At 36.0% G+C, this 12,828-nt stretch overlaps 1 protein-coding gene across 1 annotated transcript in view; it reads left to right on the top strand.

Annotated features, from left to right (window-relative positions):
- The window catches only part of EPM2A (EPM2A glucan phosphatase, laforin), a 124,014-nt gene that overhangs the window by 17,610 nt on the left and 93,576 nt on the right, over positions 1–12,828 (top strand). The window lies entirely within an intron of this gene.

The following is a 12,828-nucleotide window of genomic DNA, read 5'->3' as shown; positions in this document are numbered from 1 at the left end:
ATACTAAAGTATGAGAACTTGGAGGAAAGCCTGGGACATGCCAGCTATTCTCCTGAATGATGTTGTTATTGGAGTGGGTAAATGTGTGTATGTATATATATATGTGTGTAATCCAAAATTAAATGAAGAGTAATGGTAATTTATTAATAGTCAAGTTAAATTATATACGTATATATTGTCTCACTATTGCAGCCATATGACAAAATACATTGGAGACTTTTTTTAAAAACTAGTATTTACTAGTAATTTTAAATTTACTGTTATTAGTATTAATCTTTCACTAGTGTTTTCTTCTGTTCAAGATAAATAATGAACTTGATTATCACTAACATTAAGCCTCGTCATCATTCATTTTCTTATTTAGTGGTTGCAGAGTCATGTGAATGTATTAGATTTCTAGGATAAGTAAAGAGTAGACATAAAGAGTAGAAGTAGACAAATACTGGATTAAATCCTACAAAAATATTTGTAGGAATCCTTTCGACCCTATCAGTGAAAGCTTTTAAAGGTTGAGTTTTTGGTTCATCAGTAGTGTAGTCTTTTTTGGTCTTTGACGCTGTGCTGTATATCCCTTCAGTATTGTTGCTGTTATTAACTATCCCTTAACATTGGATGTTGGGATCTTAGTGACGTTCAAGATAATGGGGTTTTCAATAAAACTTGAAGATAGGGTAGTTTATATTACTATATTGAACACAGATTTTTACCTCTGGTAAGTTGAATGTAGTCTTTGGCATTTAGAAACAAAACACATTTCTTCATGTTTTTTGCATTCCAACCTGAAAAGACATTGGGCTTTGTTAATTTTTCAAATTTTCTAAGGAATAGTTTTTGCAAACATTAAAAAATGTGTTTGTTTCATGCATGACACACGGCATTGGAAGGTGATGTGATTGGAGGTGGATGTTTAGAATAGCAGTGGAAAGAAAGCAATTGGCCCTCATCCTTTCAAAAGTCTGGACAAAGCCTTTGATGGAAAGAATTTCTTTGATAATGTGTTTGGCTGGTTAGCTAAATACTGCTCTAATTCTCTTACATGCAAGAGCATATTAGTTATGACTTTAAAGAAAATCAACTTGTCAGGGACATCTCCATTGTGTTTAAAATAATTCAGTATTTTTGTTAAGTTTTTGTTGGGTTTTGTTAGGATTTAATCTAAATTTGATTTCCAAACAAAAAAGTGAGATGCGTAAGTAGAGGCCAACCCTAAAAACTCTAAAGCTCCTTTCTAAAAGTAAGGGAAGAGGGAGGATGGTTTCTTTGTTAAGTTACCTTTTATGCAATTATTTTCTTTGATTTAAAAGATCAAAGGAAGTTCAAAAAATAAATCCTTTCAAGTTTCAATTTTATGGCTGGAAAAACTGAGGTTCTCAAGTATACGTACTGATGAGTGTGTGGGGATATTTGAGAGATGTGTCACTTTTCTACTTTACAAATGCAGAAAGAGAAGGGACATTTAGATATAAGGAAATTACTTTGGAAAATATTGTTGCCTAGAATATTTGATTCCTAATAAGTGTTTTGGAAGAATTATTGAATAATACCAATAAGAAACAACATAGTTAATTTCTAAGTATGACATGTTGCTCTGAAAATCCTTTGCAAAGACTAGGGTCTTGCTGAGTTTTTACAGGTATTTTATTGCATCTGTGAATGGTGAAGTTCTATAAATTCATTGTTTACATGTATATTTGCATGTATAACATCCATAAATTGGCCAAGTAGATTTTAATACATCTTGAGGTGTATTAATGGCGGTACAGTTCGTGCTTTTTTCACCTTAAAACATTTCAAAACTGACATTTTGTATTCAGAATGTTTGACATTCCAATGTATTATGTGGGGAGTGACTTAAGAAACTACAAAAAAAAATGGGTTACAAGGATGATTCATGAAATACTTTATAGAAAGTACCGTAAAACTGACTGATATGGATCTCCTATTTTATAATTGTTTTATCTTTGACATGCTCGATTGAAGTGTCTATTCTGTACTGTGAAGAAAAGCATTTCTAAAGCAAACTGAAAAACAGCAATAATTTGTTATTGCTCAAAAGATTGAAGTTGAAAAATGGTGATCCTACCCTTTGCTATCCTAGATTATTTTTTCATTTGAAATCCTTCTTGCCCTATTAATTGTCATTTCTTTTTTATCACTTGACTTAAATTTTCTGACTAGGTGATCAGATCAGAAAACTTGGATGAAGTACATAATTTTTTAAAAAAACTTGTTCTGCTAATCAGCCTATGTTTAGTAGTTTGGGCCAGTAAGTGTAGGTTTGATTAAGGAACGTCTTGAGCTTCTTTTAAAAGGCAGCTCACAAACCTGTAGTATTGAAAAACAAGTGTCATCATTCAGGTTTGACCACATTATTTGATTAAAAGAAATCAAACTAGAAATGGAAACCATAATAAGTATTACATCTGTTCAAGAGTAGAATTACCCAGTGAATACTTAATTATGTCAACTGGATGTCTTTTATATCAATTGATAACTTTTAAAAATTGTTACCTATATTAGAACGAGATTGGAAAAGGAGGAGAATAGTATTGATTCCCTACAACATTCCAGTAGCTTTGCAATGAAAGCTGTGATGTATAAAAATAAATTGGTTTTAATGATTGATAGTTTTGTGGGCATGAATTCTAAAGATTTTTATGCTGCATTTCAATTGTTACAAATCTGTATTGTTCATTTGATCAGTGTTTAAGCACCATTCAGTCCTGAAAACTTGAATTGCATTCTGAAAGGTAATTGCACTGACTCACTCACTTACCTCAGATATCATTTAGTTTCCAAGGTGTCTTCTTTTTTTCATGATTTACATTAATAGTTTTTGTTTCCTTAAATGTGAAAGGAAAAATATATTTCTTGAAAAACATGCTAAGTGAAAGAAGCTAGACACAGAAGGCCACATATTGTATGTCTCCATTTATATGAAATATCTAGAATAGGCAAGTCCATCAAGACAGAAATCAGATTAATGGTTGATAGGGGCTGGGGAAGAGGGGATAGTGGGAAGTGCCTGCTTAAATGGGTACTGGTTTCCTTCCAGTGATGAAAATACACTAGAACAAGATGGGTGATTGCACAATGTTGTGAACATACTAAATGCCACTGAATTGTACAACTGACTGAGTAATTGGCTTCAATGTCAATGTTCAATTTTCACCTTTTACATCTTCTTACGATGACTTGTGGCACATCTCAATTACACTTTTTAAAGGTCCGTATTTAATATCACACTTTGCAAAAAATGTATATACTTTTCAGGATTATTTTTACAGTTTTATACTTTGTGTTCCTTTTAAACAGCAAGTACAATGATATGTTGGATAAGACTAAATTAATAAATTGAACTAATGTGCACATTTTGTATTCTTTTGTGTTGTCTCATGGGAAAAACATTTGAATCTTGGGATTGGTAGGTACTTTAATGATCATTTAATTTCTCATTTTATATTTGGAGTGTGTTTGTTCATTCAACAAGCATTTACTGAGCACTCAGGCCAGACACCCGAGGCTTGATTCTGGAAGGTTGTGAAATGCCTAAAGTTATGCAGGAGTTACTACTGCTTCCTTCCTTTCCCCGTCCCCTTCCTGTCCCCTTCCCTTTTCCCTCTCCCTCCTCCTCCCTCCTCCTTCTACTGTTTACCAGGTTACTATGCCAGGTACATGAACAAATGGACAAGTTCCAGAGAAGGAACTGTAGGCGGAGGTTTACTTTAAATGGTTCTTCACGTAACTCTTCCCTAAACACTTTAAAGATATGTTCTTTGGGACAGTAAAAGACACAAGAACATAAATAGTTTATTACTTGAATGCATTTATTAATTAAATTTACCTTTATGATCTTGGTAACAGGAAATTACAGATTTCCCCCGCTATCCAAAAGTAGAGGTTCCTGTGAAAACTCTCTCACCAGCTGAAGTGAAGACGCAATTACCATTAATTTATATGGAAAAATGTTGGAGCATTCCCAGATCCCAAAAATAACGTACTACCAAATCATAGCAAATAACACATACAACCTAAAATAACACTATCATATGGTAAAATGATCAATACACAGCCTGTAAAAGTAAAAATACTGTATGTACAGTTTTCGCTTATTAAAAAGACTGACCAATTTTTCTTTAAATATATGACAATGGAACACAGTGCTTTATACACATCTGTAAGGGCTTATGCAACACAGAATGCTATTACCATTTTTCACTTTTTTTCATAAAAACGAAAATCCTCTTCAGATTTTTTTTGGTTAGCGGAAACAGGTACTAACATGAGTCTTGTGTAAAACTGAAGCGGTATAACACAAACTTTCAAAAAGTGGAGGATACCTGTACTTTAAAACAATTATTTTTCCTCTTTGTTCTTAGCAGCTGACTTTGGAAAGTTATTAATTAAAACCAATGTAAAAAGAAAAAGTTAAATTGCTTTGCAAATAACTGTGCCTCTCATATCATTGGGGATATATATGCCAATTTAGGTGTGTGTATTCTCCAACTTGAATGACATTAAGTATAATTAAATGAGTCTTAAGTAGAATGGAGCTGATGGTATGAACTAAACACATCAGGATAAACACAGAGTCCGTAAGAGGAGACTTGCACTCCAATCAGTAGCTTTACTTACTGCGACAGGGTCCAAAGTCAAAGAGTGGGAGGAAGGGAAATGTGGTAATTTGTACTCTGACGAGTTTGTTGTGATTTTTCACTTCAGGGATTTCTTCTTTACTTCATTTTGTGATATTTCTACAATAGTTAGGACTTCTTTTCAAATAGGTTATTTGAACCATATTTTCTCTTTTTTGTTGTTTATTTTTTAGAGTGCAAAATGAGAGCACCTTACTGTTTTAATAGTGCAAAAGCAAGAACATAAAACATTCATTTATCCGCATTTTAAATAGTTGTTTATGTGGTGGATAAATGCCATTTAAAAACATTTTCATTAGAACAATCATTTATAAATCAGTTTACAGAAGATTAAAAACATCAGGGTTTTTAATACCAACTTTAGCTATAAATAACTAAAAAGACAAAAAAATGTTCTCTAGCCTGTTTTTGCTTCAACATCTATGTCTTCTCCTTCCCTTTCGGAGAAAAGACTGCATTGTAAGGCTGCTGTCTTTGGAGGAGGGCAGGGGTCAAGATCTTCCTTAATGTAACCTCTTTCCTTACAAGTCTGAGAAGAAGGAAAACCAACTTCCCAGAAATTCTCTGTTGTGTTGGGTGGAATGTAGTGGAACCGGTGTGTTGAACAGGAAGCCAAGTTCTTTTCCTTCTGCTGGAATATCTGCATAATAAATTTCACATTCCTTACATGTATGTCCGAGAGCGAGAACCATATTTTCTTAATCATCACTTCACACCCCTGCAGGCTGCAACACTTTATATTCTTTTCTGTTTCTGACCCTTTACATAGGCTTTTCCCTTTGACTAGAATGCCCTCCCCCAACTTATTTGCTGGTAAACTTCAGTTAATTGTGGAGGATCCAATTCTGATGTCATCTGTTATTTTCCTAGACCATCCCAAGCCAATGAGTCACCTATGTCCCCATTTTTCTTTTTGGATCATACTTTTCCTCATTATTCACCAACTTCACTGCCATTACCGATGTGCTAGTATCTATACACTCTATCAGGTTGGGGGCCCCTCTAGGTCAAAACCCTGTTGTATTTGACTTTGGATCCTTGTACCTAGCCAAGGGCCTCACACACGGATGGCCTCAGGAGGTATCTGTTGAAGTAATCATAAGAAATGAATACTTTTAATGCTGTTTCAGTTAGCTTTTGCTACATAACATGCCACCCCCAAACGTCATGGCTTGGAACAAGTTTAATTAGCTCATGATTAGTTGGCTGGGCTATTCTGGTCTGGCCTGGCTTGGCTGATCTCTGCCTGGTTGGCTTACACATCCACAGTCAGCTGATGGGTCAGCCGGAGGTTAGATAACCTAAGACAGACTTTCTGACACATTGGACAGTTGGCGGGGTGTTGGCTGGGGTGATTAGAACGATTAGGCCACGTCTCTCATCATCCATAAGGCTAGCCCAGGCTTATTTACATGGTGGTAGCAAGAACAGCAGGAATAAACCCCAACGTGCAAGCCCTTTCCAAGCCACTACTTGTCACATTTGCTAATGTCCCATTTTCCAAATGGCCAACCTCAAGACTCATGGCATGGAGAAGTAGACTACCTCTCAAAAGGAGGAGCAGTAAAGTCATCTTGCAAATGAATGTGCGTATATGGGAGAATCATGTCCATTGAAATCTACCCCAAATGCCTGGGAAACTTCCAAATTTGATAGTCCCTCCTCCCTTCTTTATATTTGTCTAACAAAACCCCCTGAGTATTAAAAACTAAGGCCAATTCAAAATCAGAATTATCTTCTGCTTTTTTTTTTTTTCAAATTGGAAAGAGTAAAAAAGTAATGAATTCTTTCTCCAGAAAATATTTGTAAGAATTGCTTGAGAGAAATGGAGTCAAAATAAAAGAATTACATTCTTGAAGGCCTCTGTGTTTAACTCCTTTGGGGTTAAGGGAGGAGAGGAAGGTATCAGATGCTGTAGCTTTTCCATAGTGGTTCCGTGTGATGGAGAAATGGTGTCAAGATTTTCTCTCAAGGATGCTTGCTGGAGTAGTAGTGGGCAAAAATGCAAGGCATGGAAAAAAGATACCAGCGTTGGGGAGTGAGGCAAAGTTTGTGAAAGAGAACTGGGGAAGAGAGAAAAGGTTGTTTTGAGCACTATCGATGTAGCTTATGATGTGGAATCCTTGTTTTTTGGAAAAGATAAATCAAGCATGAAATTCTTGTTCTAAAGACACTTTGGCCCATGAGTTATGTTTCCTTGAATGTAACTCAAGGAAACTGTGGGGTCTGAGCCACAAAGAACACCACTTAACTTTCAGTTTAAAATTTGAATAATAGCCCTGATGATATAACATTGATGAATTAGGAGGCTTTGAAAGTATGTGATGAGTTGGACAATTTTATGTCCCAAATTCATGCATGCGGCTATGTAGTCTAGGTGAGAGAACATTCCTGCAGACTGCTTTGGCAGCTGCAAAGGGTGGGGAGAGTCACATGCTGTAAGGACAGCAGAGGGGAGACAAGACAAGGAGAGGGGTGACCAGGGTAGCACTTTGGTGGAAAGTGACTCCTTAGTGTGCTTTTAGTTTTTACGGGATCTGAGGTCAGGGCCCACTTTTCATTGCTGGTATTGGTCATTTGTTTATTCTTTGTTGTTGTTTTTCTTTACTACTTTTGATAAGGGTTTATGCATTTATTAATTTTTTCAAAGAACCTACTTTGCCTTCATTAATTTTCTCCCTTGTTTGTCTATTACATGTCATTGATTTTTGCCTCTTCTCATTACTTCCTTTGTTTCTACCTTGTTTAATTTGCTCTTTACCAGCTTCTTACTGTGGAAAGTTGATTTTATTTTATATATAATATATATTATATATTATTTATATATTATATATATTTATATGTTTATATATTTATGTATATAAACATAATTTTTCAATTACAGTTGACATACAATATTATATTAGTTTCAGGTGTACAACGCAGTAGATGATTGCTTTTAAATCCTTTTTCCTTTTATAATATAGGCATTTAAAGATATAAATTTCCCTCTAATCACTGCCTCAGTCACACCCAATATATTTTGATATGTTGTATTTCATTATCATTCAGTTCAAAATATTTTCAGATTCCGCCCCCCTCTGATTCTTCTTCTTATTTATTTAAAAAGTATTGAATGTCCAGATTAAGAGAATTTTATAGATAGTAGTTACTGATTTCTAATTCCATTGTGTTCAGGGAATGTACTCTATGATTTCAACGTTTTGAAATTTATCATGACTTTTATTTTGTGGATCAGCTTGTGGCCCCTCTTGAAAACTCCGTGTGCACTTGAGCAGAATGTGGGTTCTGCAGTTGGGGCTATCCCATTTAGTAAATGCCAGTCAGACGTTACGTATCCTTACTGATTTCTTTTGCACTTGCCCTTTCAGTGATTGAGAAGGGATGTTCAGAGGTCCAACTAGGATTGTGGATTTATTTCTGTTTTCAGTTTTGTGAGTTTTTGCTTCAGGTATTTTATAACTTGTAATCGGTGTATGTCCCTTTATTATTATGTCTTCCTGATGAACTGACTTTTTTTTATCTTTAGGAAATGTTCTCTTTTATCACTGGTAAAAGATATGCTATGGAAAGGAAATGCTGTGGAAAATGAAAAGCTAGGAGAAAAAGGATTCAGGTAGGAGGGAATGAGAGGCAGCTTGCAATTTTTAAAAGGGATCAGAATAAGCCTCCTTAAGAAGACAATATTTGAGCAAAGATGAGGACGTTTGCAAAGTGGAGATTCAGGCAAGAGGGTTCCAGGCAGGGGACAGCAACAAGTACAAATGCCCCTAGACAAAAGAGTGCCTGAGTATTTTCAATGAATAGCGAGAAAGCCAGTGTGGCCGGAGAGGAATGAGTGATGGGGAAGGTAGTAAGAGCAGCTGAGAACACTAGTGGGAGACCAGATCATGTAGAGTCTTGAAGGTTTTCGTGAGACTGGCTTTTACTTTTAGTGACATGGGGAGTCATTATATGGCTTTGAGTGTGACTTTCCTCATTCTCTGTACTGAGTAGAGCTTGTAGTGGAACGGGAGATAGAAGCAAGGAAAACTGCGTTCAGATTCTTGCAGCAATCTAGGCACAGGAGGGAATGATTTAAGCCAGGGGCTTAGTAGTGGAGACAACGAAGTATAAGAGAAGAAGAGGAGACCATGATGACTTGAAGTCTTTTGGACTGAATGAGTACAACTTTATTCTCTAGGAAACAGGAAACTAAGATCTAGCTCAGTTCGTTAGTAACTCCCCAGAAAATGGGTAACAGGGAAGTTAACATTTCATGAGGCTGTTGAGAGCTGTTGCTGTATCTGTGTCTGTCGCCAGAAAGCGACACTAGAAGCCTGGACACAGGTCACATGGGGTAGAAGCCCTGAGAGACTGGCTTCAAATCAAACATTTTATGAGGTGGGCCACGGTTGCCAAACTGCTTACAAATGAAGTGAGTTCTTCGGCTAGTAACAAAGATGCCTGAAATTATTTGAAATATTGCTTAAAAATCTGTGTGGACAGATTATGCTACCGAAAGGGATAATGGAATGAATAAAAGAGTCAGTCTCGCTGATGCGCTAAAGAGAAAATGCACCATGAATAATCTAGGTATATTGATGGGAAGTTTTGAAAGTGAACACCATCAAAAATCTATTGTTGATGTAGTAACATGAGATAAAAATGCTATTCTAAGAAGCAGGTGTTTTAAAATGTTAAACAGGTAGCACATGTTAGATATAAGAAAATAGATAACACAGATAAAAATGAAAAATATTAGTATTAAATTATCACCCAATGGTAATCACATTTAATACTTCAGTTTTTATATTTCTAAAGTTTTTCTAAACATATTTTTTTTACCCAAATGATGCCATAGTGTAAATATTGTTTTGTGAGTTACTTTTGCCAATCAATGATTTCTATTTTCCATTTCAGTACATTTTTATCCCATCTACTGCCCAGGCCATATTCAATATTTTCCAGTTATTCTGCAGAATGTTCTTTATTGGCTTATTCAATGCAGTATCTAATCCAAACCCACATATTACATCTGGTTGTTCTGTATTATAAGTGTCTTTTAAACTAGTACAATCCTTTTTTATGAAACCGATTTATTGAAGATTTCTGTGAGAACCATCTCCTGCCTTTGTCTGATTGCTTCATCATTTAGCTTTTTTCTTTATCCCTGGTATTACCTGAATACTGGAAATTAAATCGAGTTAACCCTTTATGACTAGGCTACATCTTAACAGGTATTGTACTTATGGTACTTTTAATACTTTTTAAAACACATAATGACAGAGGATACAAATAACATGAAAAATTATACCTCCAGTTGATTCAAATCTCTCTCTCATTTCGTCATCAGCCTCAACTCGATCTTCATGAAATGTTTAATCGCAGCAACTTAGGAAAAGTGGAAGGTCAATTTGAGTTTTATATCTTTTGCTTTTGTTTTCCTCTTTCTAGTAAAGGTTCATGTGAACAATGAAATGGTAAAATTGAAGAGCATCAGGAAAGAGAGAAGAAAAGCAAGAGACCTTGTCATTCACAAAATAAATATAATTTCTATGTAATATGTACTAGTAGAATAATAAACATAAATAAATTTATTTCATTATTTAAAATTTCAAAATATGGGGGTAACAATATCGCGAATGGCAGAGTAAGGACCTCAAGTAGCATTTTCGCCATAAAAGCAATGAGAATACTGGCAAATATAGTCAAAACGAACTTTTTTTCACAACTCAGGAAAATAACCAAGACTTGTAACAATGCAAGGAATATTTATTCAAGAAAAATGGCTGTATCTTGGTAAGAGGAGCAAGCATTGTGGCATTTTAACTTACCTCAGTCTCATCTCCCTCTCTCAAGCTCCATGGAAACCCTGAAAACCAATAGCTTGCAATTGTGTTGAAAACCAGCAGTTTCGCGGCAACCAAAGGGGTCAGAATGGGTTCAAAGGTTTTCCAAAGACTCATTCTCAGAGAAATGTAATTATTTCATCTGGCAGTTTCCTGGAAAACTCTCCTTGTAATGCATGTCTTTATTTGACCTGATTCACAGCTCACCTAATGTGAACAGCCTTCATCCAGGGGCATTTACTGAAAATAATTTGGGGTAGTTGTTTAACTTTGCAGCTATGTGAGACAGTAGGGCAAACAATAGTTTAATGAAAAAAATTTAAAAGGAAAAGCTAAGGACCGCTATGTCCATAGGGGGCTTTGAAAAGCTCTGATATATTATTGGGAATCTATAAATTTATGTGCACACGTAGGGCTGCATGCATGCTTAGGAAGGACCTGCATACAGGACTTTCCCTTAGGTTTGTCTGACTTGGAGGCTTTGTGCAAGAAGGCTCTAATGAAGTCATGTCCCGACACACACACACACACACACACACACACACACACACAGAACTTTGAGAAAGAGTGCACCTTTCAAGAAAGAACCTAGACAGTAAATCAAATCCACAAGAAGAGATAAAGTGTACTAGCAAGGGTAACCACATAGGTAAATATGAAAGACAGAATAAATGTAATTCTTGCTTGTAACTTCTTATTCCTCCTAAGAGACAAATGTATAAAGCAATAATTGTAAATCTGTGTTCATGAGCATTCAATGTATAAAGATGTTATTTGTGCAACAATCATAGCACAATGGAAAGGGAGGGAAAGGAGATATATAAGAGCACAGCTTTTCTATAGATTACTTGGTGTTAATCTGAACCAGATTGTGATAAATTAAGATGATGTATTAGTTTCCTAGGATTTTCATATCCAATGACCACAAACTGAGTGGCTTAAAAAATATGAATTTATTCTTTCATGGTTCTGCAGTCTAGAAGTTGGAAATCAAGGTGTCAGGAGCGCTACGCGCCCTCTCAAGTCTCTAGGGGAGAATGCTTTCTCACTTCTTCAGAGCTTTTGGTGGTTTCTGACAACCCTCGGGGTTCCTTGGCTTGGAGCCGCCTCACTCTGGTCCCTGCCTCTGCATCACATGGTCTTCTTCCGTGTCTGTGTCTGTGGGTCCTCTTCTCTTCCTATAAAGACAGTGGTCATTGAACTTAGGACCCGCCCTCATTCAGTTTGACATCATCTTTGTTTGTCAATGAATAAACAATATGGGGTATATCTATACAATGCAATGTTATTTGGCAATAAAAAAAGAATGAAGAATTGATGCATTCTATGACTTGGTTGAACCTTAACACACTGTGCTATGTGAAAGAAGCCAGACACAAAAGGCTACATATTACATCACTCCATTTATATGAAATGTTCAGAATAGGCAAGTCCATAGCGAAGGAAAGTTGATTAGTGGTTTCCAAGGGCTGAGGTAAAAGGAATATGGGAGTTATTATTTATGGGCATGGGGCTTCTTTTTGAGGTGGTGAAAATATTTTGTGAATGTACTGAAAAGCAGTGAATTTTACACTTAAAAGGGGTGATTTTTATGGCATAAGTTACCCTTCAATTTAAAATGTATAATATATAAAATTCACAGAGTTCAGTATCATTAACCTAAACAGGATTTTGAAATTTCCACCCATGCTTTATTTGGTCAGCTCGTGATTTGATCAACGTTGTTTTGTGTGTTGTTACAAATAGAAATGTTCCGAGCATTAATCTCCTGTATGTGCTGCAGAGGAGACCTACCACTCACAATTTCCTCATTTATCTTTGCTTTCTTCTGCATTAAAAGTTCACCGATGTGTAAAATTAAAAATAAAACAAAACTGATTACAGCATCACAACTCATAAGCACTTTCAATAATTCATAATCATGCAGCAGTAAACTGTTCAGCAGTGATGGTCACCCATTAATAATGAGCGTGGCACAGAAATACACTTGGGTTATTTGCCATTCTCTCCACGTTGACTCTAACATCCCCTCCTTTCTCCCCCACTCCACCAAACATTTCTGGAAAGCCAGTGAGTGGAAAGGATGCTTGTGTAGGGAGGAACTCTAAATGGTGCATTATTGTCAAACTCTGGATTTGGGGCATTAATATCAAATTAGTTATAAGAGACATAGGAACTGAGAACTGGAGGACTGTGCAAGGGTTAGATTATTGAAATATTTACCTCCGACCAGTTCTCTGGATTCCATCGTTCTCTCCTGCCTCTTAGGGGCAGTGCTGGGGCAGCCTCCGCTCTGGTGCTGCTAACAAGTGATCAGTGCAACACTCCTGTAGATCTAAAGG

The sequence above is a fragment of the Rhinolophus ferrumequinum genome, chromosome 3 (assembly GCF_004115265.2).
Source record: "Rhinolophus ferrumequinum isolate MPI-CBG mRhiFer1 chromosome 3, mRhiFer1_v1.p, whole genome shotgun sequence".
Lineage (NCBI taxonomy): Eukaryota > Metazoa > Chordata > Mammalia > Chiroptera > Rhinolophidae > Rhinolophus > Rhinolophus ferrumequinum.
This window is presented reverse-complemented; position numbering and strand designations above follow the sequence as displayed.